This window comes from Ornithorhynchus anatinus, chromosome 12, assembly GCF_004115215.2.
Source record: "Ornithorhynchus anatinus isolate Pmale09 chromosome 12, mOrnAna1.pri.v4, whole genome shotgun sequence".
Classification (NCBI taxonomy): Eukaryota; Metazoa; Chordata; class Mammalia; order Monotremata; family Ornithorhynchidae; genus Ornithorhynchus; species Ornithorhynchus anatinus.
Window position 1 is genome coordinate 29,941,699 of NC_041739.1, and position 24,922 is coordinate 29,966,620.

Sequence of the window (24,922 nt, forward strand, 5' to 3'; positions counted from 1 at the left end):
GATGATGGCATTTGTTAAGCGCTTACTATGCGCCCAGCACCGTTCTAAGCACTGCGGAGGGTGGGGGGGAAATACAAGCTAATCAGGTAATGGGGCTCACAGTGTTAATCTCCATTTTGCAGATGAGGTAACTGAGGCAAAGAGAAGTTTAGTGACTTGCCCAAAGTCACACAGCTGACAAGTGGAGCCGGAATTATAACCCATGACCTCTGACTCCCAAGCTGTGCTCTTTCCCCTGAGCCATGCTGGAGGTGGTGCTTCAAGTGCCAATGATGAGAGCTATAATCTGGTGGATTTGAAGGGGAAGAGAATTTCAGGCAGGAAGGGTATGAGCAAGAGGTTGAAGGCGAGACAGTTATGACCGAGGCACAGTAAAAGGGTGAGGTTGGGAGGAACAAATCAATCAATATTTATTGAGCACTTATTATGTGCAGGGCATTGTACTAACCACTTGATAGAATACAGTACGCCAGAATCAGCAGACGTGTTACCTGCCCATAATGAGCTTACATCTATGACAGATATTAATATGAATAAATATTTTGTAATATAGAATTTAAGGATTTGTACGTAAAGGCTATGAGTTTGGGGGTGGGGTGACTATCAAATGTCCAAAGGTCACAGAGGTTGGGGAAAAGCTGTGAGGGATAATTATTACAATTACTACTACTACTATTATTGTATTGGTTAAATGCTTACTATGTGCTAGACACTGTACTAAGTGTGGGGGAGATACAAGCAAATTGGTTTGGACGCAGTCCCTGTCCCACATGGGGCTCACCGTCTTAATCCCCATTTTACAGATGTGGTAACTGAGGCACAGAGAAGTGACTTGCCCTAAGTAATACAGCAGACAAGTGATAGAGCCAGAATTAGAACCCAGGTCCTTCTGACTCACAGGCCCATGCTCTATCCACTAGGCCATGCTGCTTCTCTCATAGGAAGGGAGAACATATGTATGAAAGAGTTGACTGGTGGAGAGCCTGAAAGACACCAGTAAGGAATTTCTACTAGATATGGATGGATCTGGGAAAGATGAACTGGGTAATGGTCTAATACTGACTGAAGATGGGAGAGGCTGGAAGAAGGGAGACCAATGAAAAGGCTGACGCATTAAAGCAGCGTGGCTTAGCGGAAAGAGCTCGGGCTTGGGAGTCAGAGGACATGAGTTCTAATCCAGGCTCCACCACTTGTCTGCTGTGTGACCTCGGGCAAGCCACATAATTTCTCTATGCCTCAGTTCCTTCATCTGTAAAATGGGGAGTAAGACTGTGAGCCCCACGTGGGACCACCTGATTACCTTGTATCTACCCCAGCGCTTAGAGCAGTGCTTGGCACATAGCAAGCGCTTAACAAATACCATCATCATCATTACTATTATTATTTGGAACCAGGATGGTGACTTTTGGGTAGAGAGGATAAGGAGGACCTGTGAAATATAGTGGAGGAGAAAAAGGGAGGATAAAGCCATAAGCTTAATGGGAGAGACAAAATGGCTAAAGAGTCAATTATTAAAGATCAATAGCAACAGAGATTTCACGACCTTCATTGTTAACCTGTGTTTCAGGAAAATCTTATGTCCTGCCCTAAGTTTCCTATTGCTCTTTCATGATAGAAGATTCCTTTGAGTCCCTGGTTAGTCTGTTTTTATTGCACCTCTTGTATAATTTGGCAAATTCACTGTTAACCAATTTGTAGTACTTAACAGCTACGTTACCTCATAATTTATTCCTGCTTTAAGAGATGCAGACCTTCTAAAATAAACTACCAGTTTCAGGCACTTTCCTCTTGGATTGAATATTGAAAACGAGACAAATCTGGTTCCAGCTAAATTGTATTATGTCCCAAATTGGGATGATGATCATATTTCTTTTTCTTCCTTATCTGTCTTTTCTTCTACTTTTGCGGCACTAAAAGTAGCTTCAAGGTAATTGAATTTGCCATCTTATTATATCTAGCTGTCCTTCATTTCCAATGGCAACGCCCCTGAAGGTATGATTCTATCCATGCATGTAGCTAAAAAGATGTGAGACTGACATCTCTTCCATCTGAGTATCTTGTACTTATCTCAGAACATAATATTAGTTGTAGTAATTGGCATTAGTTCTAGAAGCAGTACAGACAGAAGCCATGTGGCCTAGTGGATAGAGCTTGGGCCTGAGAGTTACAAGGACCTGGGTTTTAATCCCAGCTCTGCCACTTGCCTGCTGTGTGACCTTGGATAAATCACTTCACTTCTCAGTGCTTCAGTTACCTCATCTGTAAAATGGGGACTAAGAGTGTGAGCCCCATGTGGAAGAAGCTGATTAGCCTGTAGAGAAGCAGTGAGGCTTAGTGGAAAGAGCACAGATTTGGGAGTCAGAGGATGTGGGTTCTAATCCTGCCTCCGCCACTTGTCTGTTGTGTGACCTTGGGCAAGCCGTGTAATTTCTCTGTGCCTCAGTTACCTCATTTGCAAAATGGGGATTAAGAAACTGTCAGTCCCACATGGGACAACCTGACTACCTTGTGTCTACCCCAGTGCTAGGAACAGTGCCTGGCACATTGTAAACGCCTAACAAATACCATAATTATGATTATTATTATCTACCCCAGCCCCAAGGACAGTGCCTGGCTCATAGTAAGTGCTTAACAAATACCATTAAAAATAAACAAAAACTTCTCTGTGCCTCCATTTCCTCATCTGTAAAATGGGGATTAAATACCTGATCTCTCTCTCCCCTACTTCAGCTGTGAGCCCCATGTGGGAAAAAAGACTGTGCATCCAATCTAATTGTACCTACCCCAAGTGCTTAACACATAGTAGGTGTTTAACAAATACTACAATTATTTTTTTATTACTAGGCATCTCTGGATTCCCCAGGCCAGTGATAGGGAGATGGAGAAGGGGCAAAAGAGAGAGAAGGTATTATAAAAATCAGGCTTGATATCTTACTTTTGGTATTTGTTAAATATGCAATTGATATGTGAAAAAATTCAGTTGAGCAGAAAGGGCATTATTATTTTATTTGTTAAGCATTTACTATGTGTCAAATACTGTACTAGGTGCTGGAGTAGATACAAATTAATCAGGTTGGACAGAGTCCCTGTCCTGCATGGGGCTCACAGTTTAAGAACAGTTTATTATATTTCATTTGTTATGTGGGTGTGGGAAAAAATCAATGATATTTACTGAGCACTTACTATGCGGAGAGCACTGTATTAAGTGTTTGGAAGAGTAAAATACAACAGAATTAGCAGACAAGTCCACTGACAATGGATATATTCACCCCAAGACCCTGACTATGCACATGATTGTGGCTAGAGAGTCCTATGGACAACTCAACCACCCATTCCACAGTTCAAACATGGAAAGAATTTCCTTGGCCACCTGCAGAATCTGGTGCTGTTTTCAAATTTGCCCCACAGTCTTCATGATCTTTAGCTGTTGTTGAAGGAAAGCAAACCCTCTCTGCATAATCAATCAATCGCTGGTTTATATTGAATGCTTTCTGGGATGTAGAGCACTGTACTAAGCACTTGGAAGAGTACAATATAACAGAGATGGTAATAATAATAATAATGATATTTGTTAAGCATTTACTATATCCCAAGCACTGTGGAAGATACAGGATAATCAAGTCAGGCACAATCCCTGTCCAAAGGTAAGTTGAAACAAATATTCAATAGTCATTTTACCAAAAAGGAAACAGGCACGGGGAAGTTAAGTGACTTGACCAAGGTCACACAGCAGGCAAGGGGCAGATCCAGGAATAGAACCTGGATGTCCTGACGTTCAGGCTCACGCCCCTCCCACTAGGTCATGCTAATTCGGCAGGCCAGATTGGCCTCTCTCCTGCTATCAGCAACCTCATGTAGAAGCAGAAGAACTAGTAAAGGCAGTGAAGTACTCCTCTAGAGAAATTATTTTACCTTTCCTCTTGCTGACATGCCAAAAAAAAGGGCCTAAAAATAACAGTCCTCATTTTTAATTTCCAGAGACAGTCTGTAAAACAAATACGCTTTTAACAATTCCTCCACGATGTACTGGAAAAAGAAGCCACTTATGAAAGAAGAGAACGAGTCCTCCAAATACATCACAGAGCCTGCCACACTTCATCGGAGCTCCGGAGACACATTCCTTGGCCCCCTGGGGTCCTGCCAGCCCCTCTTTTCAGGTAGAGCAGTGTAAGTTTCATTTTTCTCATTGAACAGGGTAGAATAATCCATGAAAAGATCAAGTCTGGGACTGGGGGAAATGGGAAAAAAAATACACTTGCTAAAATCTCACCTTTGAAATATCTCTCTTGCCTGGGCTGGTTGTGATGCTTGAAGAACTTGCAAGAACTGATCTACACACTTGCTTGCACACTTGAGACCATGGAGCGGGTGAGTCTCAATGATGGATGAACTCTCCTTTGTGACCTTGGGTAAGTCACTTATCCTAACTCAGTTACCCTATCTGTAAACTGGGGATTATGAGTGTAAACCCCATGTGGGACCAGGACCATGTTCAGCCTAATTATCTTGTATCTACCCCTGTGCTTAATACAGTGCCTGGCACATAGTAAGCACTTAACAAATATCATAAAAGAAAAAAAAAAGGAACTGGATAATCCATACATGCCCCTATGTGCCACTGGATAATTGAAAATTGACAATAATAGAAGTGCTTCCATTTTGATGGTAACGGCAAGGTGGTTATAGGGCTAGTTCAAATGATCCCTCTGTCCAGTAGATTGAGCTATAATTCATTTTTTTGAGGAGTACTCATTAGTAATAATGATGGTATTCATTAAGCATTTTCTTTGTGCCAGGCACTGTACTAAGTGCTGGGGTGGATACAAGCAAATGGGGTCAGATCCAGTCCCTCGTGTGGCTCACAGTCTTCATCCCCATTGTACAGATGAGGTAACTAGGCACAGAGAAATGAAGTGACTTTTCCAAGGTCACACAGCAGACAAGTGGCAGAGCTGGGATTAGAACCCATGACCTTCTGACTCCCAGGCCTGTGCTCTATCCACTATGCCACTCTCACTGAATGCTTGAATGGCTGATTGCCTGTACAGCTTCCCCGCACGGGATTTCTGTTCAGGGTCGGGAAGGAAATACCCTGCCATCTGGATGGCATTCGTTTGAGTTGTGTTTCCCTGTTTCTACCGACTCCTTTGTATTGCACTTTGCCAAGTGCTTAGTACAATGCTCTGCATACAGAAAGTGCTCAGTCATTACCACTGATTGATTGATTGAGGAGCGGTGATGGTTTGTGCCGAGCCATCCATTATCTCTCACCAGGTTCCCCATGACCATCAGCAGGGATGGGGAGATGGTAGGATGGGTAAAAAATGCAGCCTGGTAGGATCACTCCCCCCTCAGGTTCGCAGCTGGAGAGTTTCCAGTCCTCTACCAATCTTGGCTACGGTGGGATAGTCGAGACATACCCAATACCCAATCCATTCTTAGCTTGGTCAGTGGCTAGCGAGGGGAAGGCAATCTGCTACAAGTCAAAACTCACCCATGCTGGGCAGCTTCGGCAAGGGAGAGGGTCGAGGGCGGAGACTAGTTTACTGCATGGAAGGAGGCAACGGTAAGCCGCTTCCAGATTTTAACCAAGAAAACTCTACGGACACACTGCCAAAACAAATGCAGGTGGAAAGCGGGGCGTCCTGAGAGAGATGTGTCCGTGGTGTCGCTATGGGTCAGAAATGACTTGATGGCACAAGACAAGAAGGAGTACCACTCTGAAAAAAAAAGCAATACCTGATTTTAAGCCAAATGGTCTTTACAGAAATAATGAGACTGAGGTATTAGTTAAGAGAAGCAGAGTGGCCTAGTGGAAAGAGCACAGGCCTGGGAGTCAAAAGGACCTGGGTTCTAATTCTGGCTCCACCATTTGCCTGCTGTGTCAACATGGGCAAATTGCCTAACTTGTCTGTGCCTCAGGTTCTCTCACCTGCAAAATGGGGATTCAATACCTGAACTGCCTCCTATTTGGAGTGTGAGCCCCATGTGGGACCTGATTATTTTGTATCTACCTCATAGTAGATACTGTGCCTCATGGCACATAGTAAGTGCTTAAGAAATACCATGGTTATTATAATTGTCATTATTATTATTCACTGAACTAAGTGCTGGAGTAGATACAGGATAATCAGATTAGAAATAGTCCCTCTCTCACATGGGGCTCACAGTCTAAATAGGAGGGAGAACAGACATTAAATCCCTATTTTACAGAAGAGGAAACTGAGGCACGGAGAATCTGTGAGGGAAGAATTAGAACCCAGGTCCTCTGAATTTCAGGCCCATCTGAATTTCAGGCCCTTCCTCTTCCCCAGTAACATGTGAGGATAAAGAGTTATATTTTATTCAGTGAGGAAAAAAATATAAGCATTCATTTATAGCAGTTATGTAACTGCAATCAAGAATTTCACACACTTCATTTATGCCTATTCTTCGATTTAAAAGCAGACCCACAACAAAACAATGACTTTTCTAGAAAGGAAATATGTGATGAGGCAGCTTTTTCCAAGACTGATGACAAATGGGAACATTTTGCATATTCTCCTATATGAAAATAGAAGCCATCTCCACCTTGGTGACCATTAGGCCTGGTGTCTTTTACTTCTTCCGGATGATGTAGTGTTGATGAGCTGCCCTACACTGATTTTCCCTGATGCTTTACCTCCCTGAACCCCTAGGTCTTCTCCCATCCAGTTTCCCCTATTTCTCTTCAAAGCATTTCTCCCCTTCCCCCATGCAACAGTTTTAAACTTTCCCATTTCCTCTTGACCTCAGAAAAGGAGTCTGAATATTTACTGAACAACTTCCAGTAAGTCTGCATTACCCTGCTATCTCATCCCTTCCCTTCCCTTCCCTTCCCTTCCCTTCCCTTCCCTTCCCTTCCCTTCCCTTCCCTTCCCTTCCCTTCCCTTCCCTTCCCTTCCCTTCCCTTCCCTATCTCTCCCTCTTTAAAGCCTTACTGAAGGCCTATCTCCTCCACAAAGCCTTCCCTGATAAAGCCCCCCTTTCTTTTCCTCCCACTCCTTTCTGCATTACCCTGACTTGCTCCCTTTATTCATCCCCCCTCCCAGCCCCACAGAACCCCTGTCCAAATCTGTAAATTATTATTTAAAGTCATATCTGTCTCCCCCTCTAGAGTGTAAGCTCACTGTGGGCAGGGAATGTGTCTGTTATATTGTGGTAGTCTACTCTCTCAAGCACTTAGTACAGTACTTTGTACACAGTAAGCACTCAATAAATACAACTGACTGATTGACAAAGCCCTCTCTTTATGTAATTAATGTCATATTGAATTATTCAGGCTTCCACTATGTGGGTACTAAGCCTGGGGATATTTTCACACCCCCACGAGGTTGTTTCCACCTGATGCTCTATGGCCCAAACCCAGGACTGATGAGTTTTCCCTTGAGCAGATGATGGGTGGCTTGTCTCACTGGTCCAACCAGCGACATATCCTCTACCACGGCCCCAGGAACCTCAGTAGACATCATTCACTGGGCAGTATCCTGGCACAGCTCATGACTGGCCCATCAATCCAGAATCTGTGCCCAGTGCCCCGTGTTGGACTGATCATTCCTCTCGTAACCACTCCGCTGATCTGCTCCCGAGCCAAAGTGGCCAGAGATAGGAATTTTCATGGAGCAGTGAAGAGGGCAGCTCGATCAGGCCAGATTTCAGCTGCTCCACTGTCAAAGGCTTTAGGTAAATTAGCTCCACCAATGCAGCACGGAGGGTTTTCGGCCTTTACCATGTGTAGAGAACAGAGGGCCCTCCCTCGCTCAAAGCCAAAACCCCAGACAGAGCAGCTGGCCAAGCGTTCGAGGACAATGACCAGCACAAACTGTGCAGATGTCAGTCATAGCCCATAGGTTCAAGGGGATCTCAAAGGGCCATAGCTGGGAATAATCAGGGCAGGATAATGCATCTTGTCCATGCTCAGCGGCTTCTTTCCCCAATACCAAACCGTGCAATTTCCCCAGCGCAGACATGCATTGGGGAGGAGGGTGACTCCGTGTACTGCCACAGAGCAATGAAAATCTTTGGCCCCAGAGTGGTAGAAAATTATGGCTCCAATATTTTCCACCACATGTATAAAAATAGGGAACAAGAGAAATTCACTGTAATTAGCCCAAGTCTGAATGAGTCTTTTCACCCCAAGAGTCCTCATGGTGATCAAAGGCTTTTACACCTTATCAAAAATTAGCCGAGTGATAAGAGGTGCAATTTTGATTGAGATTTTCCTAGAGCAAAGATAGGTTATAAGGTTCTATCACTTAAAGCCTTAATATGCACAATAGTTATAATACCTAGAGCTGGAAATTAATGTTTTGGGCACATATACACCAGGTTTCTTCCAATTTCCAATCCATTAAATAATTAAACTATTATTATTCTTTCTATTTTTCATAATAGATCAGTATCCAAATATCCATTTTTCTCAGTGAAAGTTTGAAGGGTGATTGTCAAATCAATCATTTTTTGAGCACTTACTATGTGCAGAGCACTGTACTAAACACTTAGGAGAGTACAATAAAACAGAATTAGCAGATACATTCCCCGCCCTTAATGAGCTAACAGTCTAAAGGGGAAATGCTTACTATGTGTTAAGCTCTGATCTAAGTGTTGGGGTAGATACAAATTAATCTGCTCAGAGTCCCTGTCCTGAATTCAGCTCACAGACTAAGCAGGAGGGAGAAGAAAACTTTCAAACTCTGAAAGGGCTTTGGAATAAACTAAGTATTGAGTATTCATCAATTTGTGTGTGTTGTCAGTGAGTTAGCCAATACAAGGCAGCAGAGTGGATTAACACTCAATGCAAAATACTGGAGAATGGAACTTGATGGAAATACACTGAGACCACTAAAACCCTATTTGGGTCTGTATGTAAAATTCATGCAAGGTGCCGATAAAACCACAAACGTCTGCTACCCAAGGGGAAAGCAGGAATGATTAGAATCCTTGGTAACGGATAACAACATCACTTCGAACTGTGCAAAATCCCTAAGCATTACCTTACTTTAGTTAGACTACAGTACATTTTAACGTTTTCTTGCCTCCCCCACTTGAATAAGTTCCTCGAGGACTGGGACCGAGTCTTTTTGTTCCCTAGCACCTATCCTCTAGAGTGAAAACTTGCTGTGGTCAGGGAATGTGTCTGTTATATTGTAATAGTAATAATGACAGTATTTGTCAAGCGCTTACTACATGCCAAGCACGGTTCTAAATACTGGGGTAGATACAAGTTATCAGGTTGTTCCACGTGGGGCTCATAGCCTTAATCCCCATTTTACAGATGAAGTAACTGAGGCACAGAGAAGTGAAGTGTCTTGCCCAAAGTCTCACAGCAGGCAAGTGTTGGAGTCAGGATTCGAATCTATTACCTCTGATTCCCAAGCCCATGCTCTTTCCACTAAGCCACGTTGTTTCTCATACTTGTACTCTCCCAAGTACTTAGTACAGTGCTCTGCAGACAGTAAGTGCTCAATAAATACAATTGATTGATTGATTACAGTGCTCTAGATGGGGCAAGTATCCAGTGTTGCGGGCCCTGCCCATAGTATATGCTCAGTTCAGTGCTCTGCACAGAGGTGGATCCCAGTATCATTATTATTATTATTACAATATGCAGCACATAGTGGAGCCCAGTACGGGGGCTGACACACAATAGGAGCTCAGTAAACACTGCTACTTCGACAGATGATGAGCAGCAAGAATTTAACATATTCAAGTTACCTCTGGGCTCTAGCAGGAGTTGCTGCAAAAATCCTAGGGAGTTAGATGCCCTAGAGCCCCTCTGTCTCTTGCAGGAGCTAAACGTTTGAAAGATGAGAGTCATCCAGTGGGCACCGGTCTGGAACCAGTCTCTACAAACAGTCTTAATGGGAAAGGCATGTGCTGTCTTTCCTTTCCACCCCAGGAATCAAATCGCACCATTAACCTGCCCTCTACAGTCTCCGAGTACTCCCTGTCCCAAGACCAGACGGATCTCTGCTATTCTAGCTCAGGAAAGGCGACGGGCAGACTGAGTGGTGCGAGGGGCTGCAATCAGGGCTCAGTGACCCAAGGCAGGGAGGCCAGATTAATGGAGGGGGGGATGGACCCATCTAGGGTCAGGTGGAATTGATTTCTTAAAATGATTCTCTTCAATTTGAATATAAAGAGATTAGCAGTTTCAGGGTCTCCACCAAAGGTTAGAACCATTTGGTTATGTATCTTTTGGCTCCACACAATGCTTATTGCTCACAGAGGATGAACAACCCCCTTACTCCTGCTCTGTTCTATAATAATAATAATCATCATCATATCTGTTAAGTGCTTACTATGTTCTAAGTGTTGGGATAGGTACAAGCTAATCAGGTTGTCTTATTTGGGGCTTACGATCTTAATCTCTTAATTACCGTAAGCGCTCAGTAATATGATTGAATGAATTAATCTCCATTTTACAGAAGAGGTAACTGAGGCCCAGAGAGGTTAAATGGCTTGCCTAAGGTCACACAGCAGACCAGTGCCTCCCAAACATTTGCTCTTCATTAAGACTTTTGAGATCTCAAGCATTCACCTATGACACAGCTGGTCCCCAGGCCCCATTATGATACTCCAGAAACCAGTACATTGAGTTATCACGAAATAACAGTCCCACCATTCAATCAGTGACATTTACTGAGTACTACTTTATACAGAGTACTACACTAAACCCTTGAGAGAATATAGTACCATAGAGCTGATAAACACAATCCCTGTCCTTTAGGAGTTTACACTCTAGTGGGATCTGCAATCTAGTGGTCAGAGATTTTTAAAAGTTCAAGCAAGTCAAGAGCTTTTGCCTCTGTAAACTAATCAGAATGATATGGATGTTCAGATTGAAGGAGGAGAGAAACTGGTTTGAACTGGGAAGTTTTTCACTGAATCCAATAATAAAGTCCAATCTATCAATCATTCTCCAATCCTTACAGTTTGGTCATTTGGAGACCGCTTTCAAATTTTTCTGAGGTTCCTCGGTACTTGCAACAGATAATCAATACCAACAATGAAAAGCTGCAGGAAAGAATCCCCAAATTTAATACTGTTTCCTGTTTGTTTCAATAGGTAAGCCTTCCCGATCTTGTTTGATCAACACCAGTAACCCTTCCAAGATTGGGACACGTTCCTTATCCACCTTCTCCAGCTCCTTTAGGGCAGAGGTGGGTTTTCTCCCCATTCTATACCAATCAATAAATTAATCAATGGCATTTATTGAGCACTTACTGTATGTACTTACAGTGCAACAGAGTTGGTAGACACATTCCCTGGCCACAAGGGGCTTTCTGCTTCCCAGAACCCCTAGTTCTGGATTCGCTCACAGCTCATTCCTTCTCCGACTTCTCTCTGGGAAAGCCAAAGCCTGCTAGACTCCACTCAGAGAGCAATGCCCTGGGCCACCTGGAGCTGAGGCCTGTGAGCCTGGAGTAGGGCCAAGTGTGAGAATCTCCCTGCTCAATGAATTAATTGATGGTAATTATTGAGCATCTACTGCTTGCAGAGCACTATACTAAGCCCTTGGGACACAATTCCTGACGGCCTTCTTATCAACAGCCATGCATTGGTGACCTTTGAACTGTTCGTAAGATTGCAAGCTCCTTGAGGGAAAAAACCATGTTTTTTATCCCTGCTGCTCTCTCCCGAATGCTTAGTGGTTTTTTTTAATGGTATCTGTCAAGTGCTTCCTATGTGCCATACACTATACTAAGCGCTGGGGTAAATACAAGCCAATCAGGTAGGACATTGTCCATGTCCCACATGACTCCAAGTCTTAATCCCCATTTTATAGATGAGGCAACTGTGGCACTGAGAATTGAAGCAACTAGCCCATGGCCAAACAGCAGACAAATGGCAGAGCCAGGATTAGAATCCAAGTCCTTCTGACTCCCAGGCCTGTCTTTCATCTACTAGGCCATGCTGCTTCTCTAGTTAAGTTTCTTGCACCCAGTAGTGGTTGATTGATGGCTCACTTTATTTTCTCTGCGTCCGTCTCAGACTGAAGTTCCTTCAGGGACAGAGACCATATCATTTGTCACTCGCTCTGAGTCTCCCCCAGGTCACCACAACGCTTGCATAAAGTGGACAGAAACCTAACACACACAGCCCACAGTTTCCTATGTTACCTGGGCTCTGGAGCCCATAGGGCTCATCTGATGGCCAGCGCAGGATTCCCTTAACCCCTGCCATGTTGGTAGGGGGAAGTCTATGATAACTGTCACAGTGTCAGGAAGGTTGTGGCAATCAGTGAACCCAGAGATTATCCTGGAGACATTGGCCTAGGGACGACGAGAAGCCAAAGGGATTTTAGCTAGACCTTTAACCTGTCTGCGCCGAGAGTTTGCCAGCTCTAAACAACGGTAATTCCATTAGTTCCATTCTCCAGAACATCCCAGGGAGGAACACCAATGCCCCCTCCTTCCTTACCTGGCCGTTTTTGTACCACTACAACCCAGCCCAGATGTAGAAGCCTGCAATTAACGTTGGTATTTGTTAAGCGCTTACTATGTGCCGAGCACTGTTCTAAGCGCTGGGGTAGACATAGGGGAATCAGGTTGTCCCACGTGGGGCTCACAGTTTTTCATCCCCATTTTACAGATGAGGGAACTGAGGCGCAGAGAAGTTAAGTGACTTGCCCACAGTCACACAGCCGACAAGTGGCAGAGCTGGGATTCGAACTCATGAGCCCTGACTCCAAAGCCCGTGCTCTTTCCACTGAGCCACGCTGCTTCTCATTGCATTGCATTGACATTACTGGTCAATGTCTGTACTTTGCCACTGCCCACTGTACTGTAGAATGTTAACTTGTTTTTATTGATTGGATTCTATCCTTCCTGTTCTCTGGGTCTGTTCTCCGCTTAGGGTGTGAGCCCCTGAAGGCCAAAGATCACATGTGAATTGTTTTTCCTTATATTTACCCCATTACTCAGTCTTTAGCACATGTTGTGTAGTTAAGGATGCTAATGATAGTAATGAGTAAACATCTAATAACGCCCTGCTGGCAATGATTAGAAGAAAGCAGGATCTCTGATCCCTCAAGGATTTTCCTACCTTCATTATGATTTTATTAAATTTGACAATTCCAAAGGATTCACGCTGGTACAAAATGGAGCATCAGCAGGTGATATCCCCAGAAGGGCAGAATAGCTTAGTGTTGGGGGTGGGACAGGTGGGTATCGAGAGATATGTGTGTCAGGTAATAATGATGATAACAACAATAATTATGGGGTTCTCATTCTAAGTAGGAGGGAGGACAGGTGTGGGTAGGGAATGTTTCTGCTTATTGTTATATTGTACCCTCCCAAGCGCTCAATACAGCACTCTGCACATAGTAAGTGTTCAATAAATATGACTGAATAAATAAGTGAAATTACAGATGAGGAAACAGAGGTATGGAGACGTTAAGTGACCTGCCCAAAGTCACACAGCAGGTAATTGGCAGAGTCAGGACTAGAAACCAAGTCCTCTAACTCCCAGACCCATAATCTTTCCACTAGGGCAGGCTGTTTCCCTGAGATGGTGGGTGAGATGGTGAGGCAATGCTGAGCAAGAAGCGATGCCTCAAAAAGAACTACAACTTGGACTCCATTGTTCTTCATTAATCTCTATTCTCTGGGATGTACGCGCACTGACACATCGTTCGCCTTCCTGGGCAATCCGAAAAATTCCTTGATTCACCCTTACACCCAAAAGGGTCATCACCCGCATTTCAGAATCTGGTTCCCCAAGCATCAGAAAGCAATTCATTTAAAGACATAGAACACTGAATCAGCATTGTTTTAACGAAAGCTCTTACATTCATTCTGAATCAATATTCAATCATCCTCGTGGCTGCACCAGTGTTAATTCTCTGAGAGGTCAGCCCTCGGCTTGGACTTACATCACGATTTATTATGAAGTCCTGGAGGAAGAGAGTGAGCCTGTGAGGAGTGAACCAGTTTCTTCCTTGTTCATCACCAGGTACGGACCTTACGTTGAAAGGTATCAGTACCGGAGAATGACCGGATGTCCTGTAATTGGGGGGCTGTCTCCCATCCAAATCACCATTGGTAGGACACCTCTAACTAGATAGCCCCCCAACACCTCAAGCTTAGCATGCACAAAACAGAACTCATCTTCCCACCCAATCCCTGCCCTCCCCTGATTTTCTTAACACTGTAGACAACATCACCATCCTCCCTGTCTCACAAGCCTGTGACCTTGACATTATCCTCAACTCATCTCTCTCATTTAAAACCCACACATTCAATCTGTCATGAAATCCTATGAGTTTTGCTTTCGTAACAACTCTAGAATCTGCCCTTTCCTTTCCATTCAAACTGCTCTAATCCAAGCCCCCATTATTTCCCACCTTGATTACTTTTTCAGCCTGACCTTCCTGCGTCCCATTTCTTCTCTCTCCAGGCCATATTTCCCTCTCATGCCTGGATTATTTTTCTAAACAAAATTCACTCCATATCTCCTCGCTTTCATTCATTCTATTGTATTTACTGAGCATTTAATGTGTGCAAAGCACTGTACTAAGTGCTTGGGAGAGTACAATATAACAATAAACACATTCCCTGCCCACAGTGAGCTTTCGCTGTCGAGTCTACCGCCCCTTCTGTTCTTCTCAGTTACTCAATTGCTTTTATTGATCACTCACTGAGTGCGGGGCACTGTACTAAGTGCTTGGGAGAGTACAACACAACAATATAACAGAAACATTCTCTGCCCACAACGAGCTTGCAGGCTAGAGCGGGAGAAAGACACTATTAGGGATCCCTTATAGTGCTCTATATCCAACAGGCATCCACTAGAGCACTCTGTACACATCAAGTGTTCAGCACCCAGTGGGTGCTCCGTGAAAACTATTGATAATGACCGATTGCCCTGATCCTTCCCTCTACTTGTATGGATCACCATCATCATCATCTACGGCACTTATTTCGTCAGTCGTATTTCTTGAGCCCTTGTTATGTACAGAGCACTGTACTAAGCACTTGGGAGATTACAATCTTAACAATAATCCACACTGCCTGTCCACAGTGAGTTTACAGTTCAGAGGGGGACACAGATTATATGTATCTATATAATTATTGAGTGCTTACTACATGCAGAGCACTGTACTAAGCACTTGGGAGAATACGATGTAACAGAGTAGGTGAACGTGTTCCCTGCCTAGAGTGAGCTAACAGTCTAGAAGGAGAGACAGATATTAATACGCTGGTGTTTCCATTCTCCTGACATCCCACCTCTCTGTAACTGCTCATAGGATCAGTGCACACTTTCAATTTCTAATTCCCTGATTATACAGAAGCGGCGGTTTTACAGAGTGCAAGGTTGTATGCTTTTAATGGCTGTAATGATGTAAATGAGAAAATGTTAGCTTTGGGTCTCATTTTCCCCCAACTACTTTCTTTCTTTCTATGCAATCTGTCAGTAAAAGGCACTTTTTTATTCTCCTTCTAAATCAGTTTTTACCCTTTTCTTTCCTACTCCTTTGCCCTATAGCTAATTTTTAAAAAAAGTGCCTAGGGAGAAAAAAAAAAATCTCATTCCATCTTTCAAATTCTAAAACCAGAAACATCTCTTGGGAGAATTGGGAACAGCAGCTACCTCTTACCCTTCAAGAGGAAGGTGATGGTTGATTAGAGAAGCAGTGTGGCTTAGTGGCAAGAACCCGGGCTTGGGAGTCAGAGGGCTTAGGTTCTAATCCTGGCTCTGCCACTTCTCTACTGTGTGACTTTGGGCAAGTCGCTTAACTTCTCTGTGCCTCAGTTACCTCATCTGTAAAATGGGGATTAAGACTGTGAGCCCCATGTGGGACAACCTGATTACCTTGTATCTACCCCAGCGCTTAGAACAGTGCTTGGCACATAGTAAGCGCTTAACAAATACCATAATTATTATCATAAGGTGTTTGGACCACTCTTAGATGGGTTCTTACTGGGAAGTGTGAGACTCCCTGATGGTGGACGATCCACTAGATTATAAAACCATTGTATGTGGGGATCATGTCTACCAGCTGCATTGTGCTCTTCCAAGTAACTACTACAGTGCTTGGCGCAGAGTAAACCCTGAATAAACACTATTAATTTGATTTATCATTACTATTAAAATTATTATTTATGTATTTGTTAAGCATTTTCTTTACGTGGGGCATCATACTAAGTGCTGGGGTAGGTACAAAATAAACAGGTTGGATACAATTTGTATCCCACATGGGGCTCACAGTTATAATCCCCAGGAGAAGCAGCGTGGCTCAGTGGAAAGAGCCTGGGCTTCAGAGTCAGAGGTTATGGGTTCGACTTCCAGCTCTGCCACTTGTCAGCTGTGTGACCTTGGGCAAGTCACTTCACTTCTCTGTGCTTCTGTTACCTCATCTGTAAAATGGGGATTAACTGTGAGCCTCACATGGGACAACATGATGACCCTGTGTCTCCCCCAGCGCTTAGAACAGTGCTCTGCACATAGTAAGCGCTTAACAAATACCAACATTATTATTATTAATCCCTAATCTGCCATATGCCTGCTATATGTCTTCTGTGTGACGTTGGGCAAATCAAATAACTTCTCTGGGCCTCAGTTCCCTCATATGTAAAATGGACATTATAAATGTGAACCCCACGTGGAACAGGGATTATATTCAACCTGATTAGCTTGTACCTACCCCACTGCTTAGTATATTGCCTGGGAGACAGTAAGCGCTTAACAAATACTACAATTACTATCACTATTATTATTATTACTACCATTTTATAGAAGAAGTAACTGAGGCACAGAGAAGTTAAGTGACTTGCCCAAGGTCCCACAGCAGACAAGTGACAGAGTTAGGATTAGAACCCAGGTCTTCTGACTTCCGGGCCCACGTTCCTTCCACTAGGCCACGATTGCTTGATTGATTGATTAAGGGTGAGAGCCGATTCAGAGGCAGGAGCACGTCCCTCTCACCTAATTTGGAATCTGTATTTTGGTGTCTGATCCTAGCTCTCTCACTTCCCCATCTTTAAACTCTGGTGCGGGGGGTGGGGGGAGGTCTGCCCTTTTCTTGAAAATGGATTTATGAAGCCAGCCCTTTGACAGGCAGGGCCACTTAGATGTGCGGATCTGCGATGTCTTAGATGGGGTTCTATTTTTTAAATGATCGAATGTTCTCTTTTATACACTGTGAGGCCAAACCTTCATTTGCTTTCCTTTATAACTGTATAATTTGCTTGACAAGGTCAAATATTTTAAGGTTTAGAGAAGATGTCTTTCAGCCTCTTACACTTGCATGAACTCCACAAGGAAGAAGCAGCAGCAAACAGAAAAGCAAAATTTCAAAGACTTTCAGGTTAGTGCTAATTGGCAACTCCATTCTTTTGGGCAGCACTTTTCAGGCTGACGTTTTTAAGGATCCTTCTGCCTCTGACACCGGGGCAGAAGGACACTCCGCCGTGGGAGATCAAAACACTAGAGCACAGATGAGAAATCCCTCATGGAAGAAAATCAAGGGAAAAAAGGTCAGTCGGAATTAGAATAACACTGTTTTCGCTCCCATATACACTTGACCCCATCTATATTCTCAACGACTATCACATACGGCACATTATCCAGGCTTCGAAAAAAGGTAACTCTGCTATCCTTTCCTCCTTTTGATGAGCTCCTTGAAAATTCCAATCAGTGAATGAATTGGGTGCGAACAGATGGGTCAGAACACGGGAGCCTCCGGAAGCAACTAGAAGAATGGAAATAATGGATCTTATTTGGTGGAAATATTCGGTACAACTTAACAGGAGTCCCCAACTGGTCCAGAGCGGGGCTCGAGCCAGGCAGCATCGTGGACCCTGGCTTAAGTGACACAGTCCAAAGAAGGACAGACCCTAAGTGTCCCCTCCTAGCTCTAGCGCTCCCAGAGATCGTGGAAAAAGCAGTCTCCAAAGGTGACCATGTTAGCCTAGGGTTGGTGTCACCTTTGATACTGGGGCTGAAGGAGCCTCGTCAGTCAGTAATAATAATAATAATAATGTTGGTATTTGTTAAGCGCTTACTATGTGCAGAGCACTGTTCTAAGCGCTGGGGTAGACACAGGGGAATCAGGTTGTCCCACGTGGGGCTCACAGTCTTAATCTCCATTTTACAGATGAGGTAACTGAGGCACAGAGAAGTTAAGTGACTTGCCCACAGTCACACAGCTGACAAGTGGCAGAGCTGGAATTCGAACCCATGACCTCTGGCTCCAAAGCCTGTGCTCTTTCCACTGAGCCACGCTATTTATTACATGCTTTCTGTATGGAGATCGCTGTACTGAGCGCTTGAGGGAGTACAACATAACATCATAACAGAGACATTCCCTGCCCACAACAATCTCACAGTCTAGAGGGGGTGGCAGACGTTAATATAAATAAATTACAAATATAATAATGATAATGTTGGTATTTGTTAAGCGCTTACTATGTGCAGAGCACTGTTCTACATGCATGTATAAAATATGTATACAGGTGCCGTGGGGCTGGGAGGGGGGTGAATATTGGGAGGAAGTCAGGGCAACACAGAAGGGAGTGGAAGAAGAGGAAAGGAGGGCGTAGCCAGGGAAGACCTCTTGGAGGAGATGTGCCTTCAATAAGGCTTTGAAGTACACTGTGGGCAGGGAATGTGTCTGCTGCTGTATTCTCCCAAACGCTGAGTACGTTTTAATAATAATAATAATGTTGGTATTTGTTAAGCGCTTACTATGTGCCGAGCACTGTTCTAAGCTCTGGGGTAGACATAGGGGAATCAGGTTGTCCCACGTGGGGCTCACAGTCTTAATCCCCATTTTACAGATGAGGGAACTGAGGCACAGAGAAGTTAAGTGACTTGCCCACAGTCACACAGCCGACAAGTGGCAGAGCTGGGATTCGACTCACGAGCCCTGACCCCAAAGCCCATGCTCTTTCCACTGAGCCATTACACACAGTAAGTGCTCAGTAAATACGACTGAATGAATAATTGTCCGAATATGAAGAGGGAGGGCGTTTCAGGCCAGAAGCGGGACATGGGTGAAAGGACAGCGGTAAGATAGATGAGATCTAAGTACAGGGAGAAGATAAGCATTTGGAAGAGTGAAGTATGTGGGCTGATTGTAGTAGGAGAATAGTGAGATGAGGTGGGAGGGGACAAGGTGATTGAGTGCTTTAAACTGTTGGTAAGGAGTTTCAGTTTGATGTGGAAGTGAATGGGCAACCACTGGAGGTTCTGGAGGAGCGGGGAAACACGACCTGAATGTTCTTGTGGAAAACTGATTCGGGCAGCAGAGTGAAGTATGGGCTGCAGTGGGGAGAGACGGGGAGGTCAGCAAGGAGGCTGATATAGAAATCAAGGCCTACCACCTTACAGATCATTTCATTCCCGGCTGGACTACTATCTCTGCTATCTTTGCCCCAGAGCAGTGAGAAACTGGGACCTCCGATGGGTTGTCTGCCAGTCAATCATATTTATTGAGCACTTACTGTGTGCACAGCACTGTACTAACCACGGGGGAGAGCACAATAAAACAGACACATTCCTTGCCCACTACTGTGGAGCTGGTAACCCATGGCAGCACTTCTTTGGCTGCAGCCATCTTGGCTACCGGCTGTGGGGGGCCGGTAGGGTAGGTATAGGCACAACAGAGCTCTGTGGAGTCCCCTAAGACTGTAACGGATGTGATGCCCATTGCTACGAAGCAGGAGAAAGTCAAAGTCACCGAAGCGTTTCTTACTACTCTAGCAATAATAATTATGACATTTTTTAAGCGCTTACTCTGTGCCAGGCACTCTACTAAGTGCTGGGGTAGAGACAAGCAAATTAGGATGGATACAGTCCTTGTCCCACATGGAGCTCACAGTCTCAATCCTCCTTCTCCAGATGAGGCATCTGAGTCGCACAGAAGTGAAATGACTTGCCCAAGGTCACACAGCAGATGAGTGGCGAAGCTGGATTTAGAACCCATGATCTGACTTCCAAATGCATGCTCTATCCACCACGCCATATTGCTTCACCACCAAGGGTGTCACAGCAGTATCGCCATCCTAATATCACCATCCTTCTCTGAAGCTGTAGACGTTGCCTTCCGGAATACCGTTCCATTATGACCTCCTCCAGGAAAGGGATCTGGGTTCTAATCCCCGTTCTGCCACTTTTGTGGTAATTGCTAAGCACTTACTATGTGTCAGGCACTGTACTAAACGCTGGGATAGATACAAGATAATCGGGATAGACACAGTCCTGGTTGCACATTAGGCTCACAGTCTTAATCATCATTTTACAGATGAGGTAAATGAGGTGCAGGGAAGTGAAGTGACTTGCCCAGGGTCAGAGAGCAGAAAGGTGGCGGAATCAGAACCCAGGTCCTTTGACTCTCAGTCCCGGCCTCTTTCCACTAGGCCATGCTGCCTCTCTGCGGTGACATCATTCTGACTTGGAGAGTTCTGTGTATATGATATGTATTTTAGTATGTCTTTCCTATAAAGAGAGGAGTTTGTAAAGTCTGTCTGTTTGTGAGCCCATTATAATAACAATGTTGGTATTTGTTAAGCGCTCACTATGTGCAGAGCACTGTTCTAAGCACTGGGGTAGATACAAGGTCATCAGGTTATCCCACGTGAGGCTCACAGTTAATCCCCATTTTACAGATGAGGCAATTGAGGCACAGAGAAGTTAAGTGACGGGTCCACAGTCACACAGCTCAGGGAGATACGGCTACTGCTTTGGGGAAGAAGTTGTGGCAGATGGCATTCAATCATTCTTCTCCAACTTGCTGCTGAGGCCAGAACAGATCTACATCCAAATGCCTAAAATCTTCTAGCGGCTTGGGGGAAGGGCATCCGAGTCTATCAGGTAGCAGGATGGTGAAGCAGTCTGAGGGGCTTCTTGTATCACTCGGTCAAATCGCTTGATTTTTCTGGGCCTCAGTTTCCTCATCTGTAAAATGCAGATTCAACACCTGTCCCCCCTGCTGAAATTGTGAACTCCGGGTGGAACGGGGACAGTATCTGACCTGACCATCTTGTTTCTACCCCAGCACTTAGTATAGTGAGTGATATATAGTAAACACTTAGTAAATACCACAATTACTATTATTATCATTATCTTTCTAGGAGGGAAGACCAGCTGTGCCATCAGCTGTGGTCTGGGACAGGGCAAGTAACATACTCTCAGGGGTTGTGCGTTTGAGGCAGCTGGGACATGAGAACTGCGGAGCAGGGCAGTTCATCTTCCTGAGCTGGTCACCTACAGCGGTTGCTTCACATTTGCTGCATATGTCCCGGTGTTGATTATGGAGCCATTCTCTTCTTAAAGTGACCCCAAACTTGTTGCAGTGTGGCAACTGGAGCCCAGCCCAGCCTCAGCGGAGTTGACCAGGGTCTCCCCAGCAGCCGGGCAGAGCACAGTGGTGACCTGCCTATCCAAGAGAAGCGGCGTGGCTTAGTGGCAAGAGCACAGGCTTGGGAGTCAGAGGTTGTGGGTTCTTATCCTGGCTCCACTACTTATCAGCTGTGTGACTTTGGGCAAGTCACTTCTTCACTTCACTGTGCCTGTTACCTCATCCGTAAAATGGGGATTAAGACTGTGAGCCCCACCTGGGACGACCTGATTACCTTTTACCTACCCCAGCATTTAGAACAGTGCTTGGTCCATCCTAAGCACTTAACAAAATATTATCATCACTGCTATTAAGAGAGTTGCATGGCCTGATTGAAAGAGCACAGGCCAGCGCGTCAGAGGACCTGGATTCTAATCTCAGCTCTGCCACTTATCTGCTGTGTGACCTTGGGCTAATCACTTAACTTGGCTCTGCCTCAGTTACCTCATCTTGTAAAATGGGGATTAAGACTGTGAACCTTATGTGGGACAGGGACTGTGTCCAACCTGATTGCTTTTACATCTGCCCCAGTGCTGAGAACAATGCTTGACCCATAGTAAGTCCTTAACAAATATCATAAAAAAGCACTTAAATAGCATTAAAAAAGAGGTCTTTATTTCTGCCCTTTACAAAGGTGAGAAATCCAGGTCAGAGGAGCCCATAGATCAAATGCTCCTGGAATCTTGCAATTCTCATCTCTTACAATGTGGCTTCAAGGCACCTGTGCACTAAGCTGTTTAGATCATTTTGAAAAGTAGCTTCCTAAACCAATGATGCATGAACATATAAAATCTTATTTAAAGTTATAAAGAACCTGTCCAACCTCATTACATGGATTTTTTTAGAAGCTAAGTAATAAATTGTACTTAAAGTGAATGTTACAGAGGGTAAATGACTTCAACTCCGCAATAAATAGTACAGGGAATTGAGTGTGTTTTAAAAAGAGGAGCAATTTTCCTTTTATAACTCTCACTTGAAAGAACATTATTGCTATTTTATGAAATTGACTAAATGAAAAATAAATTAGAAGGCATTTTATGGAGCTTAAATACACTTGATGATAAGCATATGAAATTTATACCAAAAGAGGTAGATACATACACACACCTATAGACATAGTTACATGACTATTTGTTAGATGAAGAAACTTCCAGAGTAACCAAAACAAAAGAAACTGGTCTTCTTTTTTTCCTTTGAGATTCACAAATCAATAAGTCTATCGGCTGATTACATAGCTTCTCTACCAATTAAAATGGGCTTGTTTGGTTTGCTAATGATTCTAATAGCTTTACTTTCTGGAAGGAAATGGAGAAATACGGACAATGATTAAAAACTGAAAACCCATTATAAATGATATGACCTGTGTTTCAGTTTCCTATTTAGTCAAAATGGAAAGTAATAGTTTATCTTAAATACTCATTATTCTGAAACCAAGCTCACCCCAGATTTAAAACTAGTGTCAATCTGATATTTCTGAAAGAAAAAAAACAAACATGATTTTTACACCAATAATCAATCCGTGGTCATTTATTGAATGCTTACTGTATGTAAACCACTACACTAAAGGCTTGGTAGAGTACAATACAATAAAATTAGTAGAAATATCTTTATTTATACTGTATACCTGTCCCCTTTGCTTCCACTTAGAACTGCAAGTGGGGAGAATGCATTTTTTTATGGTATCTGTTGAGTATTCGTCAGAAGCAGCGTGGCGCAGTGGAAAGAGCACGGGCTTTGGAGTCAGGGCTCATGAGCTCGAATCCCAGCTCTGCCACTTGTCAGCTGTGTGACTGTGGGCAAGTCACTTAACGTCTCTGTGCCTCAGTTCCCTCATCTGTAAAATGGGGATTAAGACCGTGAGCCCCACGTGGGACAACCTGATTCCCCTGTGTTTACCCCAGCGCTTAGAACAGTGCTCTGCACATAGTAAGCGCTTAACAAATACCAACATTATTATTATTATGTGCAAGGCACTGTTCTAAGCACTGGGGTAGATATAATATAATCAGGTTGGACACAGTCCCTGTCCCATATGGGATTTACAATCTTAATCTCCATTTTACAGATGAGATAACTGAGGCACAGAGAAGTGAAATGAGTTGCCAGAGGTCACACAGCAGACATGTGGCGGAGCAGGGATTAGAACCCAGGACCTTCTGACTCCCAGGCCCGTGCGCTTTCCCTTAGGCCACGTTGCTTCTCGGTTTGGTTTACTGTGCTGGGGGACTTGAGGGCAGCTGGGGAAGGAAGGAGAAGTAGCAAAGAGCTAGGCAGACTTTTAAAGGACCGAGGTGTCGCTGGAAATTATTATTATGGCATTTGTTAAGCACTTTCTATGTCCAAGCACTGTACTGATCACTGGAGTAAATACAAGATAATCAGGTTAGAAAGTCTCCTCCCACACAGGGCTCATAGTCTAAATATTACTTAGATACGCTCAGTGCTGCTCTCTCCTATGTTTCCGATACACATTTTGCAGAGAATGTCATCAGGGAATTAGGGAATTCTTATATAAAAGCAAGCCTGTTTGGGCTCCATGTGCTGTTTACAGAAGGAACTGCTTATGCATGTTTGTGTAAGATGTAAGAACACGTGAATTCTACAGAGAGGTTTATGAGAAGTTTCACTAAAACATAATGCTTGCATTTTTGGAAAACTGGGTCTATATTAAGTTCAAGATGACTCCATATCAGGGTCTAAAAAAAAGATACAAACTCCGAAACAATTCCGTACTGTAGATGTCATTTGGTAACTAAAAAAACCTAAAAACTGCTATATAAACTACTAATATCATTTCCCCTTTTTCTAACAGAGGCATTTGCCAATATGTACCCTGAAACTGTAATCAGAAATTCGTCTGGCCTCTAGTGCTTAGTTACCAAATCCAATCAGTCAGTTCTCCTATAATGTGAAGGTTACCCACTTGGTGAACCTCGCATTAACAAAAACCCAGGAGTGACACTCACCCTACATCCTAAGTGGCATTTCTTCCAAAATTGCAATATGTCCTATCCAGATAAATGGACGTTGGTAGAAAACCATTTCCTAACCCTACATTTTCATTCCAGCCCGAAATGGGTAGTGAAAACACGCTTTCTGGAAAACTGAAAGAGAGAAGTAGTAGTTATAACAATAATGGCATTTAATAACTATGATATTTGTCAAGTCCTTACTGGGTGCTAAGCACCGTACTAAGCTCTGGGATAGATATAAGATTATCAGGTCGGACACCGTCCTTGTCCCTCTTGGGGGTTGCTCACTTTGTCCAGTGAATCGTACTAAGCTTTGGGAAAGTACAAACTCATTATGGGCAGGGACCGTGACTACTGATTCTGCTGTACTGTGCTCGCCCAAGTGCTTAGTACAGGGTTCTGTGCATCTCTAGACTGAAAGCTCATTATGAGCAGGGAATGTGTCTAATTCTGTTGTACTGTACTCTCCCAAGTGCTTAGTACAGTGCTCTGCACATAGTAAGTGCTCAATAAATACCTCTGATTGATAAAGGCTCAATAATTGCATTGATTGATGGATGAAACAGATTCCTTGCCCACCACAAACTTA

General features: G+C 43.9%; 1 protein-coding gene across 1 annotated transcript in view; it reads right to left on the reverse strand.

Annotated features, from left to right (window-relative positions):
* GRID2 (glutamate ionotropic receptor delta type subunit 2) overlaps positions 1–24,922 on the reverse strand; it is an 873,695-nt gene that overhangs the window by 605,053 nt on the left and 243,720 nt on the right.